The sequence below is a fragment of the Pseudophryne corroboree genome, chromosome 6 (genome assembly GCF_028390025.1).
Source record: "Pseudophryne corroboree isolate aPseCor3 chromosome 6, aPseCor3.hap2, whole genome shotgun sequence".
NCBI lineage: Eukaryota > Metazoa > Chordata > Amphibia > Anura > Myobatrachidae > Pseudophryne > Pseudophryne corroboree.
Window position 1 is genome coordinate 15,708,090 of NC_086449.1, and position 16,301 is coordinate 15,724,390.

The 16,301-nt window shown below is 39.2% G+C and overlaps 2 pseudogenes; both read left to right on the forward strand.

The window, feature by feature from the left end:
* Positions 1-6,647: 6,647 nt before the first annotated feature.
* Positions 6,648-6,766, forward strand: LOC134936908 (5S ribosomal RNA; annotated as a pseudogene).
* A 6,660-nt stretch (positions 6,767-13,426) lies between these two features.
* On the forward strand, positions 13,427-13,545 carry LOC134936909 (5S ribosomal RNA; annotated as a pseudogene).
* The last annotated feature ends 2,756 nt before the right edge of the window (positions 13,546-16,301 follow it).

A 16,301-nucleotide genomic window follows, 5' to 3' on the forward strand; every position in this document is an offset into this window, starting at 1 on the left:
TCATGTGAAAAGCAGAAGTATTGGAGCAACCTTTGACCATTACCTTTTTCATATCAAATTTTCCTTCTTCTCATGAAATTCTCTTCTTGATTATATACTCGTCTAGAGCCCTTTCACATATTGCAATTATTGATTAGAAAATTTTGAAATAGCAGATTAATCATTACCAGGACATACCATTATAAATAGGCATTGGAAGAATTTTCTGGTATGCTGAAATTAAATTCTCAATATTTTCATCTTAGGTGTCACTGTCACCTTAAATAGCAATATTACTTGGAGAACTGCTACTCCTAAATTATTAATTTGCAAGTGAGAATCATTATATTTTTTCTCCCTAAATACTATATATTATATGTGTGTTCAATTGTGTACCATAATTTTATCATACTATAATTAAAAGTTAAGTTTTAGTTTTTCAAGCGTGCCCCAACACAGAGTCTCTCTTTTTTCTTTGTAACTTTGATATGTACTATTGACTCTGGGTGCACCACCAACAACAGTAATTCCTTAAAGACCTATACAGGCATTTCGTATGTATATGCACTGTTGGTTCATAAGGGACAAATTTCATAAGAGCCCATTACAAAGAAAAAAATTTTAGGGTCCTGTGCGGCACCAAACTGACCTTTTCCTGATCATGTATGCTGATTGAATCTTCAGCTTCAGGTTCCAGCACGGACAGGACATTTATGTCCCTCTAAGCCGAATTCTGGCATATTATTGTTACGGTACACCCATTTATCACACATACCCTTATAAGAACGCATATTATTTATAAATTTATTACAACATTCCATTCCAAAAAATCATTACTCCTCTCAGTTTAATCTTTTTGACATTAAGTCAGCTATCCACTAATAGTTCCAGCATGGCTTCTTTTAGCCTTCGCAACGAACTAAGCAGTAGACACGTCTCATTACAAAGTGTGGAAGATATTTTCAATAGTGGAACAGATTTATCCTCAGGCAACCTAGGGTGGGACTCAGAACTTAACAAATTAAGATCTTGTCTGCAGAAAAGAATGCGCTCCTCATGGGATGTTAAAACTTTGGAAAGTTATGTTAAAAATAAAATTACACCTAGAGGTTTAAGACCTAAGATCTTTCCGACCTTTCAACTAACTACGGATAGTCTAACAACAGAATGGGAAGCTGTACTTCTGAAATGCTCCCAAGACCTCATGGCTGTCCTAATCAAACACAATCACTTAGTACTTAATGCATGTGAAAAAGAAATAGAAGACTTAGGCAAAAGCCTTGAAGAATGGGAAACCAACACTAAATTCCAACAAACTTTGGAAAAGATCAAGAAAGAACTGGAACCCTACGAACAAAAAATTATTGATAGAAAGAAAAGCAAATTTGCAAGAGACATGAGGGATTTCAAGACGGGCAACATATTTCGCTGGAGCAAAACACCCACATACAGAGACCACACACAGTCGCAAGACAGATACACTTCATCCGAGGCAGAATCATCAGGGGGAGAAGAATATTTGGACCCTTGTAATTCGGAAGGAGAAACATACAATTATAGGGACGATTTCACAAACCATACATCGACTCATTTTTTAGGATCAGACAGGAGGGGAGGAAGTCCAAGATTTCGACAAAGAGGAAGACGAGGAGGGGGAGCAAGAAATCAACGAGAACAAGCCAATTGGGAACCCAGATACCCAGTCAGAAACAACAGGAGGAAGTAACACAGGAGACGAATTTCAGAATTATTAATCTTTCAGACAAAACCCTCACTGATGACCACATCACTCTCTTATCCAAAGGATTATCCTTCTCGCCCACACAACCATTGAATCGCTTCCTTTGGGAGAAGGATTTACACCTCTTTGGGCGGAAACTACTTCTTAAAAAATTCTTTGTAACACGTCAAGAATCCCATTTGGAAAACGACACAGAACATAATCCAATAGATGAACCACTTACCACAGAAGAAATAGAGGCCTTAGCAGCATTAGAGGAACTCCACACTGGAGAATTGGATACAACAGATACGCCTACGAGACCTAAATGTAAGAAAAAATCAACCTTCTTTCCTCCTGAACATATTTCACCGGAAACCAGAGTATTTCAAGAATTAGTAGCTCGTGACCTAGATAAGATCTATACCAAGTCCAAATCCAAACCATTTCATGGCGACAATCTGAGCAAAATGGAAAGAAGAACTCTGCGTGAAATACAGTCCTGGTCGGATATAGTAATCAAGCCCTCTGATAAGGGGGGCAACATTGTCCTCTGGCCTAAAACAATGTACATTATTGAGGCAATGAGACAACTGGGGGATATACAATGTTATAAACAAATAACATTCGATCCAACTGACAACTTTAGGATCGCCCTTAATAGGATCTTAGATCGGGCATACTCCCAAGGCACGTTGACCAAGGAGGAAACTGAGTATCTAACAACCACCAAACCCAAAACACCCACATTATATCTTCTACCCAAGGTTCATAAAAACATTACCATACCACCAGGACGACCTATTGTATCAGGACAGGGTGGAATTCTGGAAAAACCGAGTACTTTCTTGGATTTACACTTACGGCAACACGTGTTGAATCTTCCTTCATATCTACGGGATACAACGGACATACTCCAAAAGCTACATGATGTCCAACTCGATGACAACCACCTATTGGTAACATTAGATGTAGAATCACTCTACACCAGCATCAAACATCAGATCGGTATAAAAGCAGTCAGATACTTTCTTGACATGGCCGGCAATAATGAGTTTCATGACCTACTAATTGAATTATTGGAGTTCATACTAACGAGCAACTACTTCACCTTTAACGACAAGTTTTATCTTCAAACTCGCGGGACAGCGATGGGCGCGGCCTGCGCACCAACGTACGCGAACCTGTACTTAGGTTGGTGGGAGAGGGAAATTGTGATGCATCCCAATAATGAGAAATATACACGACATGTAGTTGCATGGTGGCGCTACATCGATGATATCATCCTGATTTGGGAAGGTGATAGAAGTTTGTTACTAACATTCATTGAGGAATTGAACACCAATGACAACAATCTCAAACTCATACACCACATCAGCAAGGACTCAGTATGCTTCCTCGACCTTGTGATTTCAAAAGCACCTAATGGCCAGATAGAAACCGAACTATATCGCAAAGAAACATCTACAAATAGCCTTTTATACCAAACAAGTGCACATTTCCCCCCAACAGTGGAAAATATCCCTAAGGGTGAATTCTTACGTCTGAAAAGAAATTGCTCAGATTCTTCGACCTTTTTAGAGAAAAGCATGGAACTAACAACAAGATTACGTGAACGTGGCTACAGCCATAGGTCTATTAAAAAAGCCAAATGGCACACCAGCCAGACACCGAGGGACAAGTTGATCTTTCCACAGACTAAAACGCATAAATCACTGGAACAAGATAACAAGCTCAGATTCGTGGGCACCTTTTGTAGAGAATTGAGGGAGATACAAGAATCTATTAACAGGCACTGGCCAATCTTACTTCTAGACAAGGACCTAGCAGCAACAATAGGACAAAAACCCTCCATGAGTTGGAGAAGGTCTAAAAATCTCAAAGATAAACTTACCAGTAGTCATTTCACCAAAAATCCCAAAAACAACCAACCATCAAGGGCTCCTTCCCATGTGGAAATTGTAAAGCATGCCCACATATGGTCAAAACATCTTCCATTATTGATCGGTATGGAGAGGAGAAATTAATTAACCAATTCATCAACTGCAATGCAGTTGGAGTTGTATACTGCATATCGTGTAGTTGTGACATGAAATATGTGGGTATCACCACAAGAGCCCTAAAACAACGTATCCTGGAACACATAGGCTCTGTAAGAAATGCATCATCCGATATTAAAAAAATGAAAAAACTAACGTCAGTGGCGCGCCACTTTTTTAACTATCATCAGGGCAATCCCAAAGAACTCAAAGCCTTTGGACTGGAAAGAATCAATTTAGGAATACGCGGAGGAGATTTGATGCAAGAATTGCTCAAACATGAATCCGAATGGACCTTCAAACTTAACTGCCTTGCGCCTAAGGGCATGAACGAATACATAAATTATGGAGTTTTTATCTGATGTTCCATATGATTCCCTAACCCAATTCTTCCCTCTCCTTTTTCTTCATCTGTCCCCATCTAATTCACTTCTCTAATCAACAACTCCACTTATTCTCTCACATTTACATTATTCACTTTCCTATTTCTTCATTTGTTTCTATCCAACAATTCCACTCATTCTCTCACATTTATACCTATTCACATTCACACCCATAAGGCACTCCCTACACACTCATTTTCATTGACTCACCCCTCCATTCACATTCAAACCAATCGCCACACACTCATGATGCACCAACACAATACCAATATCCACTCACAACACAATCACCCAGATATCACATCAAATAAAATATAATCTATTAACTTCTTCCGCTCTACTATAGAAGCTGTATCAATTTCAATTTTCTCCTTTTCTCTTCTTTCAACAAACATAGTCGCAACCTTGCCTAATTCGATATCACAATACGTTATAACTTGATCATTATTTTAAACGAGCAAAAAATCATTATTATTTTGTTATAATTTATTTATTTATAATTTCATTTATTTTATCCTATTATATTATCATATTATCATAACATTATATTATTATTTCATTTATTATTTATTATTATTTTTATTATTATTATTTTTAGCTTCTTTACTCTTTTCTTTTATCCCCCCCCTTTTTATTTTTATTTTTATATATATAATTTTTATTTTATTCATTTTTATTTATTTTTAATCTTTTCTTCTCTCTCTCTCCTCACCCTTAATCACTAATTCATAAACACAAATCACAAAGGCATACTTTTAAATTTAACAATTTTTATTCATTGACCTTATGGTTACCTAGCAACCAGCAAAACACAAACACTACACATAGTTTACTTTTTTTCTCTTATCTACAATTATGGTTGCACGCAGCCTTTCCTGTTCTTTTCAGAACAGGAAGAGATTTAGCTAGTGCTCCGACGCCACTTCCGGTCACATAGTTTCTATTTCATATGCGGTTCCCGTTATCAGTTGCACACAGCCTTTCCTGCTCTTTTCATAACAGGAAGTGATATAGCTAGTGCTCCGACGCCACTTCCGGTCACGTAGCTTCTACCTCTTATGCGGCCCCATTATCAGGGCCATCTAAATATATAAATTCGTATTCCTCTACTCCTCCGCAGGCCCTACCAGCTATCTCCAGTCTAAAATTACTTCTTAATCAGCCGCACATAAAATTAAAAGTGACGGCCTTTTTTCACCACTTCCGGCCCTCGTGACCGGAAGTCATGCGTCCATGTCCCGGTGCGCGCCCACAGTAGTCTGATTACTATGAATCGGGACATGCAGACAGGAAGTGATGCAACTAAGCACTTCCTGTAAGATTGTACACTGACGCCATCTCCGGTCACGGTGTTTCTTTACTCCGATCGTGGCCACACCATCCGAACCAATATGTACTTCTCTACTCCCATTTATGCTCATCCGCAGTTATCCTCAGCCCTACGTGTTCTTTTTCACTCAGCCCCACATAAACCTAGAATTACGGTCACGCACGCCACTTCCGGTCTTTTCAACCGGAAATGACGCTACGCTATTCAGGGACGCGTCCCTGACAACTCCAGTGACCTATGAACCCCCGGCTACGAGTTAATATTTCGATCTTGTCCACAATAATTAACTTTAAATGTTATCTTCCCTATTTACTCACTGCATCTTAAGCTATATTATAAGCCCTATCTAACCCTAGATACGACTCTATGCATAATTAGAATAACCTTAACTTCCGGATTTTGAAACCGGAAGTGATGCGCAGGATGTCTCATTGACTTCCTCCTTCCTGTGATTGGTCTGAATTTTGAGACCACCCCCCTTTTTGCCTTAAATAGACTCTCTTCCACCATCACCTCACACAGTGAACAAGCCACCTACAGGTGAAACGGCCGTCTGTGACTAGTGGTGCTGAACAGTGCACGGTTCAGCCCACTCACCTCCTGGTATCGTATATTTGACAAAAAATATTTTATCTTTAAATTGTTTAATTTTTTTGTTTAATCTGCTACCTATTATCCACAATGTAAAGAAATTGAACGCTCCTTTGATGTCTCTTTTCTCTCACATACCGTAATTAGTGAGATAGAATTTCATACTAATACGTGTGTTTTGAGATATCTCAAATAGCTGGCTTCGGCCTTCTTTTGCAATATTCTAGGGGCATCGCCAAATAGCGAAAATTTCTTGCCCACTACTATTAGGATTAAGAATATGTAATTGAATCATGCACTATCATAAGAAACCTTAAGATATCTGTGTAATTTCACACCATTATTCAATAGGCCCAGATAACCCGCCTCTCTCATCCACTGTCCGCTATATTAAATTATATGACAGTGGACAGCAGAAGACGGGCTCTGAACCTATAATTTTCCTATATCTTACTTTTTCAGTACTCTCTCATCCTGACGCCAGTTATATAACTCCCCTGCAATGCTAAAAGTAACAGGGAAACTGTGCGCAATAATGGACAGCAGAAGTACTCTATCTGGTATATGCCAATAACCATACACTCTCTCATTCACAATCTATGGGATATTACTGCCACATCTCACTGGCTACGCCCAATCTCGCCTGATCTTGGAAGCTAAGCAGTGAATAGCCTGATTAGTACCTGGATAGGAGACTTCCAGGGAATATTAGGTGCAGTAACAAACACCTCTGTATTCATGTGAAAAGCAGAAGTATTGGAGCAACCTTTGACCATTACCTTTTTCATATCAAATTTTCCTTCTTCTCATGAAATTCTCTTCTTGATTATATACTCGTCTAGAGCCCTTTCACATATTGCAATTATTGATTAGAAAATTTTGAAATAGCAGATTAATCATTACCAGGACATACCATTATAAATAGGCATTGGAAGAATTTTCTGGTATGCTGAAATTAAATTCTCAATATTTTCATCTTAGGTGTCACTGTCAGCTTAAATAGCAATATTACTTGGAGAACTGCTACTCCTAAATTATTAATTTGCAAGTGAGAATCATTATATTTTTTCTCCCTAAATACTATATATTATATGTGTGTTCAATTGTGTACCATAATTTTATCATACTATAATTAAAAGTTAAGTTTTAGTTTTTCAAGCGTGCCCCAACACAGAGTCTCTCTTTTTTCTTTGTAACTTTGATATGTACTATTGACTCTGGGTGCACCACCAACAACAGTAATTCCTTAAAGACCTATACAGGCATTTCGTATGTATATGCACTGTTGGTTCATAAGGGACAAATTTCATAAGAGCCCATTACAAAGAAAAAAATTTTAGGGTCCTGTGCGGCACCAAACTGACCTTTTCCTGATCATGTATGCTGATTGAATCTTCAGCTTCAGGTTCCAGCACGGACAGGACATTTATGTCCCTCTAAGCCGAATTCTGGCATATTATTGTTACGGTACACCCATTTATCACACATACCCTTATAAGAACGCATATTATTTATAAATTTATTACAACATTCCATTCCAAAAAATCATTACTCCTCTCAGTTTAATCTTTTTGACATTAAGTCAGCTATCCACTAATAGTTCCAGCATGGCTTCTTTTAGCCTTCGCAACGAACTAAGCAGTAGACACGTCTCATTACAAAGTGTGGAAGATATTTTCAATAGTGGAACAGATTTATCCTCAGGCAACCTAGGGTGGGACTCAGAACTTAACAAATTAAGATCTTGTCTGCAGAAAAGAATGCGCTCCTCATGGGATGTTAAAACTTTGGAAAGTTATGTTAAAAATAAAATTACACCTAGAGGTTTAAGACCTAAGATCTTTCCGACCTTTCAACTAACTACGGATAGTCTAACAACAGAATGGGAAGCTGTACTTCTGAAATGCTCCCAAGACCTCATGGCTGTCCTAATCAAACACAATCACTTAGTACTTAATGCATGTGAAAAAGAAATAGAAGACTTAGGCAAAAGCCTTGAAGAATGGGAAACCAACACTAAATTCCAACAAACTTTTGAAAAGATCAAGAAAGAACTGGAACCCTACGAACAAAAAATTATTGATAGAAAGAAAAGCAAATTTGCAAGAGACATGAGGGATTTCAAGACGGGCAACATATTTCGCTGGAGCAAAACACCCACATACAGAGACCACACACAGTCGCAAGACAGATACACTTCATCCGAGGCAGAATCATCAGGGGGAGAAGAATATTCGGACCCTTGTAATTCGGAAGGAGAAACATACAATTATAGGGACGATTTCACAAACCATACATCGACTCATTTTTTAGGATCAGACAGGAGGGGAGGAAGACCAAGATTTCGACAAAGAGGAAGACGAGGAGGGGGAGCAAGAAATCAACGAGAACAAGCCAATTGGGAACCCAGATACCCAGTCAGAAACAACAGGAGGAAGTAACACAGGAGACGAATTTCAGAATTATTAATCTTTCAGACAAAACCCTCACTGATGACCACATCACTCTCTTATCCAAAGGATTATCCTTCTCGCCCACACAACCATTGAATCGCTTCCTTTGGGAGAAGGATTTACACCTCTTTGGGCGGAAACTACTTCTTAAAAAATTCTTTGTAACACGTCAAGAATCCCATTTGGAAAACGACACAGAACATAATCCAATAGATGAACCACTTACCACAGAAGAAATAGAGGCCTTAGCAGCATTAGAGGAACTCCACACTGGAGAATTGGATACAACAGATACGCCTACGAGACCTAAATGTAAGAAAAAATCAACCTTCTTTCCTCCTGAACATATTTCACCGGAAACCAGAGTATTTCAAGAATTAGTAGCTCGTGACCTAGATAAGATCTATACCAAGTCCAAATCCAAACCATTTCATGGCGACAATCTGAGCAAAATGGAAAGAAGAACTCTGCGTGAAATACAGTCCTGGTCGGATATAGTAATCAAGCCCTCTGATAAGGGGGGCAACATTGTCCTCTGGCCTAAAACAATGTACATTATTGAGGCAATGAGACAACTGGGGGATATACAATGTTATAAACAAATAACATTCGATCCAACTGACAACTTTAGGATCGCCCTTAATAGGATCTTAGATCGGGCATACTCCCAAGGCACGTTGACCAAGGAGGAAACTGAGTATCTAACAACCACCAAACCCAAAACACCCACATTATATCTTCTACCCAAGGTTCATAAAAACATTACCATACCACCAGGACGACCTATTGTATCAGGACAGGGTGGAATTCTGGAAAAACTGAGTACTTTCTTGGATTTACACTTACGGCAACACGTGTTGAATCTTCCTTCATATCTACGGGATACAACGGACATACTCCAAAAGCTACATGATGTCCAACTCGATGACAACCACCTATTGGTAACATTAGATGTAGAATCACTCTACACCAGCATCAAACATCAGATCGGTATAAAAGCAGTCAGATACTTTCTTGACATGGCCGGCAATAATGAGTTTCATGACCTACTAATTGAATTATTGGAGTTCATACTAACGAGGAACTACTTCACCTTTAACGACAAGTTTTATCTTCAAACTCGCGGGACAGCGATGGGCGCGGCCTGCGCACCAACGTACGCGAACCTGTACTTAGGTTGGTGGGAGAGGGAAATTGTGATGCATCCCAATAATGAGAAATATACACGACATGTAGTTGCATGGTGGCGCTACATCGATGATATCATCCTGATTTGGGAAGGTGATAGAAGTTTGTTACTAACATTCATTGAGGAATTGAACACCAATGACAACAATCTCAAACTCATACACCACATCAGCAAGGACTCAGTATGCTTCCTCGACCTTGTGATTTCAAAAGCACCTAATGGCCAGATAGAAACCGAACTATATCGCAAAGAAACATCTACAAACAGCCTTTTATACCAAACAAGTGCACATTTCCCCCCAACAGTGGAAAATATCCCTAAGGGTGAATTCTTACGTCTGAAAAGAAATTGCTCAGATTCTTCGACCTTTTTAGAGAAAAGCATGGAACTAACAACAAGATTACGTGAACGTGGCTACAGCCATAGGTCTATTAAAAAAGCCAAATGGCACACCAGCCAGACACCGAGGGACAAGTTGATCTTTCCACAGACTAAAACTCATAAATCACTGGAACAAGATAACAAGCTCAGATTCGTGGGCACCTTTTGTAGAGAATGGAGGGAGATACAAGAATCTATTAACAGGCACTGGCCAATCTTACTTCTAGACAAGGACCTAGCAGCAACAATAGGACAAAACCCTCCATGAGTTGGAGAAGGTCTAAAAATCTCAAAGATAAACTTACCAGTAGTCATTTCACCAAAAATCCCAAAAAACAACCAACCATCAAGGGCTCCTTCCCATGTGGAAATTGTAAAGCATGCCCACATATGGTCAAAACATCTTCCATTATTGATCGGTATGGAGAGGAGAAATTAATTAACCAATTCATCAACTGCAATGCAGTTGGAGTTGTATACTGCATATCGTGTAGTTGTGACATGAAATATGTGGGTATCACCACAAGAGCCCTAAAACAACGTATCCTGGAACACATAGGCTCTGTAAGAAATGCATCATCCGATATTAAAAAAATGAAAAAACTAACGTCAGTGGCGCGCCACTTTTTTAACTATCATCAGGGCAATCCCAAAGAACTCAAAGCCTTTGGACTGGAAAGAATCAACTTAGGAATACGCGGAGGAGATTTGATGCAAGAATTGCTCAAACATGAATCCGAATGGACCTTCAAACTTAACTGCCTTGCGCCTAAGGGCATGAACGAATACATAAATTATGGAGTTTTTATCTGATGTTCCATATGATTCCCTAACCCAATTCTTCCCTCTCCTTTTTCTTCATCTGTCCCCATCTAATTCACTTCTCTAATCAACAACTCCACTTATTCTCTCACATTTACATTATTCACTTTCCTATTTCTTCATTTGTTTCTATCCAACAATTCCACTCATTCTCTCACATTTATACCTATTCACATTCACACCCATAAGGCACTCCCTACACACTCATTTTCATTGACTCACCCCTCCATTCACATTCAAACCAATCGCCACACACTCATGATGCACCAACACAATACCAATATCCACTCACAACACAATCACCCAGATATCACATCAAATAAAATATAATCTATTAACTTCTTCCGCTCTACTATAGAAGCTGTATCAATTTCAATTTTCTCCTTTTCTCTTCTTTCAACAAACATAGTCGCAACCTTGCCTAATTCGATATCACAATACGTTATAACTTGATCATTATTTTAAACGAGCAAAAAATCATTATTATTTTGTTATAATTTATTTATTTATTTATTCATTTATTGTATCCTGTTATATTATCATATTATCATAACATTATATTATTATTTCATTTATTATTTATTATTATTTTTATTATTATTATTTTTTCCTTCTTTACTCTTTTCTTTTATCCCCCCCTTTTTTATTTTTATTTTTATATATATAATTTTTATTTTATTCATTTTTATTTATTTTTAATCTTTTCTTCTCTCTCTCTCCTCACCCTTAATCACTAATTCATAAACACAAATCACAAAGGCATACTTTTAAATTTAACAATTTTTATTCATTGACCTTATGGTTACCTAGCAACCAGCAAAACACAAACACTACACATAGTTTACTTTTTTTCTCTTATCTACAATTATGGTTGCACGCAGCCTTTCCTGTTCTTTTCAGAACAGGAAGAGATTTAGCTAGTGCTCCGACGCCACTTCCGGTCACATAGTTTCTATTTCATATGCGGTTCCCGTTATCAGTTGCACACAGCCTTTCCTGCTCTTTTCATAACAGGAAGTGATGTAGCTAGTGCTCCGACGCCACTTCCGGTCACGTAGCTTCTACCTCTTATGCGGCCCCATTATCAGGGCCATCTAAATATATAAATTCGTATTCCTCTACTCCTCCGCAGGCCCTACCAGCTATCTCCAGTCTAAAATTACTTCTTAATCAGCCGCACATAAAATTAAAAGTGACGGCCTTTTTTCACCACTTCCGGCCCTCGTGACCGGAAGTCATGCGTCCATGTCCCGGTGCGCGCCCACAGTAGTCTGATTACTATGAATCGGGACATGAAGACAGGAAGTGATGCAACTAAGCACTTCCTGTAAGATGGTACACTGACGCCATCTCCGGTCACGGAGTTTCTTTACTCCGATCGTGGCCACACCATCCGAACCAATATGTACTTCTCTACTCCCATTTATGCTCATCCGCAGTTATCCTCAGCCCTACGTGTTCTTTTTCACTCAGCCCCACATAAACCTAGAATTACGGTCACGCACGCCACTTCCGGTCTTTTCAACCGGAAATGACGCTACGCTATTCAGGGACGCGTCCCTGACAACTCCAGTGACCTATGAACCCCCGGCTACGTAGTTAATATTTCGATCTTGTCCACAATAATTAACTTTAAATGTTATCTTCCCTATTTACTCACTGCATCTTAAGCTATATTATAAGCCCTATCTAACCCTAGATACGACTCTATGCATAATTAGAATAACCTTAACTTCCGGATTTTGAAACCGGAAGTGATGCGCAGGATGTCTCATTGACTTCCTCCTTCCTGTGATTGGTCTGAATTTTGAGACCACCCCCCTTTTTGCCTTAAATAGACTCTCTTCCACCATCACCTCACACAGTGAACAAGCCACCTACAGGTGAAACGGCCGTCTGTGACTAGTGGTGCTGAACAGTGCACGGTTCAGCCCACTCACCTCCTGGTATCGTATATTTGACAAAAAATATTTTATCTTTAAATTGTTTAATTTTTTTGTTTAATCTGCTACCTATTATCCACAATGTAAAGAAATTGAACGCTCCTTTGATGTCTCTTTTCTCTCACATACCGTAATTAGTGAGATAGAATTTCATACTAATACGTGTGTTTTGAGATATCTCAAATAGCTGGCTTCGGCCTTCTTTTGCAATATTCTAGGGGCATCGCCAAATAGCGAAAATTTCTTGCCCACTACTATTAGGATTAAGAATATGTAATTGAATCATGCACTATCATAAGAAACCTTAAGATATCTGTGTAATTTCACACCATTATTCAATAGGCCCAGATAACCCGCCTCTCTCATCCACTGTCCGCTATATTAAATTATATGACAGTGGACAGCAGAAGACGGGCTCTGAACCTATAATTTTCCTATATCTTACTTTTTCAGTACTCTCTCATCCTGACGCCAGTTATATATCTCCCCTGCAATGCTAGAAGTAACAGGGAAACTGTGCGCAATAATGGACAGCAGAAGTACTCTATCTGGTATATGCCAATAACCATACACTCTCTCATTCACAATCTATGGGATATTACTGCCACATCTCACTGGCTACGCCCAATCTCGCCTGATCTTGGAAGCTAAGCAGTGAATAGCCTGATTAGTACCTGGATAGGAGACTTCCAGGGAATATTAGGTGCAGTAACAAACACCTCTGTATTCATGTGAAAAGCAGAAGTATTGGAGCAACCTTTGACCATTACCTTTTTCATATCAAATTTTCCTTCTTCTCATGAAATTCTCTTCTTGATTATATACTCGTCTAGAGCCCTTTCACATATTGCAATTATTGATTAGAAAATTTTGAAATAGCAGATTAATCATTACCAGGACATACCATTATAAATAGGCATTGGAAGAATTTTCTGGTATGCTGAAATTAAATTCTCAATATTTTCATCTTAGGTGTCACTGTCACCTTAAATAGCAATATTACTTGGAGAACTGCTACTCCTAAATTATTAATTTGCAAGTGAGAATCATTATATTTTTTCTCCCTAAATACTATATATTATATGTGTGTTCAATTGTGTACCATAATTTTATCATACTATAATTAAAAGTTAAGTTTTAGTTTTTCAAGCGTGCCCCAACACAGAGTCTCTCTTTTTTCTTTGTAACTTTGATGTTGAATTTGCACAGGATTCAATAGGGGTTGAGGATCCAGTGAAGGGATAGGCAGTGAAGGGAGGCAGATGTGGAGCAGTGGGAGAGGAAGATAAGTCTAGCTGCAGTTTATGTACAGATTGGAGAAGTGCAAGATGAGAGCTATGGGGAGTCCAGTGAGGAGTAGGTTACTCTAGTTGAGGTGAGAGGTCATCAGTGGACAATGGTTTTGGTTGAATCCTGGGAGAGGAAGGTTATGTGGGAGTGTTGTTGCAGAGCTAAACACCAAAAGGATAGGGCTAGAGAGCATTATCTCTTTACTATATATATACTGAGTAGAAGACCACTGCATTTGTAGCACACATTGCTGCACTCTCAGCTTACATACAGTATCACTAATACTGTATGTACTCCACAGTCACTGATGATGAGTGGTCTGCAGGATAAGAAGGGACATGCTCAAACTGTGTGCACACCCTTCTGCAAGGTCCATAAGTTCCAGTTACTTATTTGGAAGTCAGAGGTAGCGTGCACATTTTCAGAATATTACTCAGAAAATTTCCTATGTACTGTATGCCACCCTGCTATGATGCCATCACAGGAGTTGCGGTAAGGCCCTGAGGTTCCACAGTTTTGAAAGCTGCTCTTACACTAAATTAACTATGTGCGTGCAAGATTGTAATTTACACATTGCTGCCTAACCCCTTTTCATCCACTTGATTGTTCAATGCCCAGAGCAGTCTAACAACTGGCTTTCATATAGGTAATTCCTATGAACATGGACGGTATCCGGACTCCAGGTCGACAACAAAAAGGTCGACACACCTTAGGTCGATGCCAATTGGTCGACACCTTAGGTCGACATGGACAAAAGGTCGACATGGACAAAAGGTTGATAGGAACAATGTCGACATGGAAAAAGTTCGACATTAGTTTTTATGTTTTTTTTTTTTTTTTGGAACCTTTTCATACTTAACGATCCACGTGGACTACGATTGGAACGGTAATCTGTGCCGAGCGAAGCGAAGGCACCATGCCTGAAGCATGGCGAGCAAAGCGAGCCATGCGAGGGTACGCGGTGCACTAATTGGGGTGCCCGGTCACTCTACGAAGAAAACGACACCAAAAAAACATAAAAAACTCATGTCGAACTGTTTCCATGTCGACCTTGTTCCTGTCGACCTTTTGTCCACGTCGACCTTTTGTCCATGTCGACCTAAGGTGTGTCTACCAATTGGTGTCGACCTAAGGTGTGACGACCTTTTTGATGTCGACCCCAAGTCCCAGACCCACATGGACAAAGACATGAGTTATCACTGATGGCAACATGAAGTTGTGCATCCACATACTTTTACTGTACCTGCTATACTCTCTGTTCTCTCCATGCTTTCCTTGCTTCTCTCTTTTATGTGCTTGCTTTCTCTGTCATACTCACTAGCTCTATCTACATACATGTAGTATACATACATGTACATACATGTAGTCAAATATACACAGAGAGGAACAATTGATCATGCACTAACTCTTATTATTTATATGCAAATTACAGCATGCCTGCAAAGCAGGGTGGTCAACAGAATTTTGAAGGCCTGGTACATTGAAGACATTGCGCTGTTTAAGTAGAAAAAAGTCCAGCATCATTGGAGCAGAGTATCAGGTGAGTTGGGCTGGGATGCTCAGGTTTACCACCTGACAGAGTCCATCATAGCTGCACTGGCAACCATGTTTTTGAGAGTTTGCTTACCTTTGGGATGTATCTTGATCAGACACATGCAGCGTAGGGAAGCATGACAGGCTGACTAGTAATAGATGCTAAGACCCCAATGTGTGACACGAAGATTCTTTATTTACAATTGTCTAGCATGGTGTTCCAGACTTTTTCAATTTATATCAGCCTTGACTTAGAGGATGACAACTTACTGTACTTCAACAGCTACTTAACATCTCATCTGGTAGCACTGTCGTATGTTCACTTTTTTGAAATATGTGTGTGACTTAGGGATACTCGGGAAGTAAATCCACAAACACAGTAAAAAATTTTGTCTTTGTAACAGTGGTAAGAAAATGGGTTTAAATCAAACAGACCAAATAATTGGTGTCGGGCTGGACAACAGATCTGGTTCTGCCCTAAAAATTTTGTGATTTGTGGGTCCATGGTAGGAAGGCAAGGCTAAATTATGTAAACTCACATAATTTAGCCCCACCTCCTCAATTCAGCATTGCAATTCCCTGGATGATCTCCTCATCCTGCCCACTTCACTAGGAAGTGGGCATGATGTGGAAGATCTGGCCACTCTG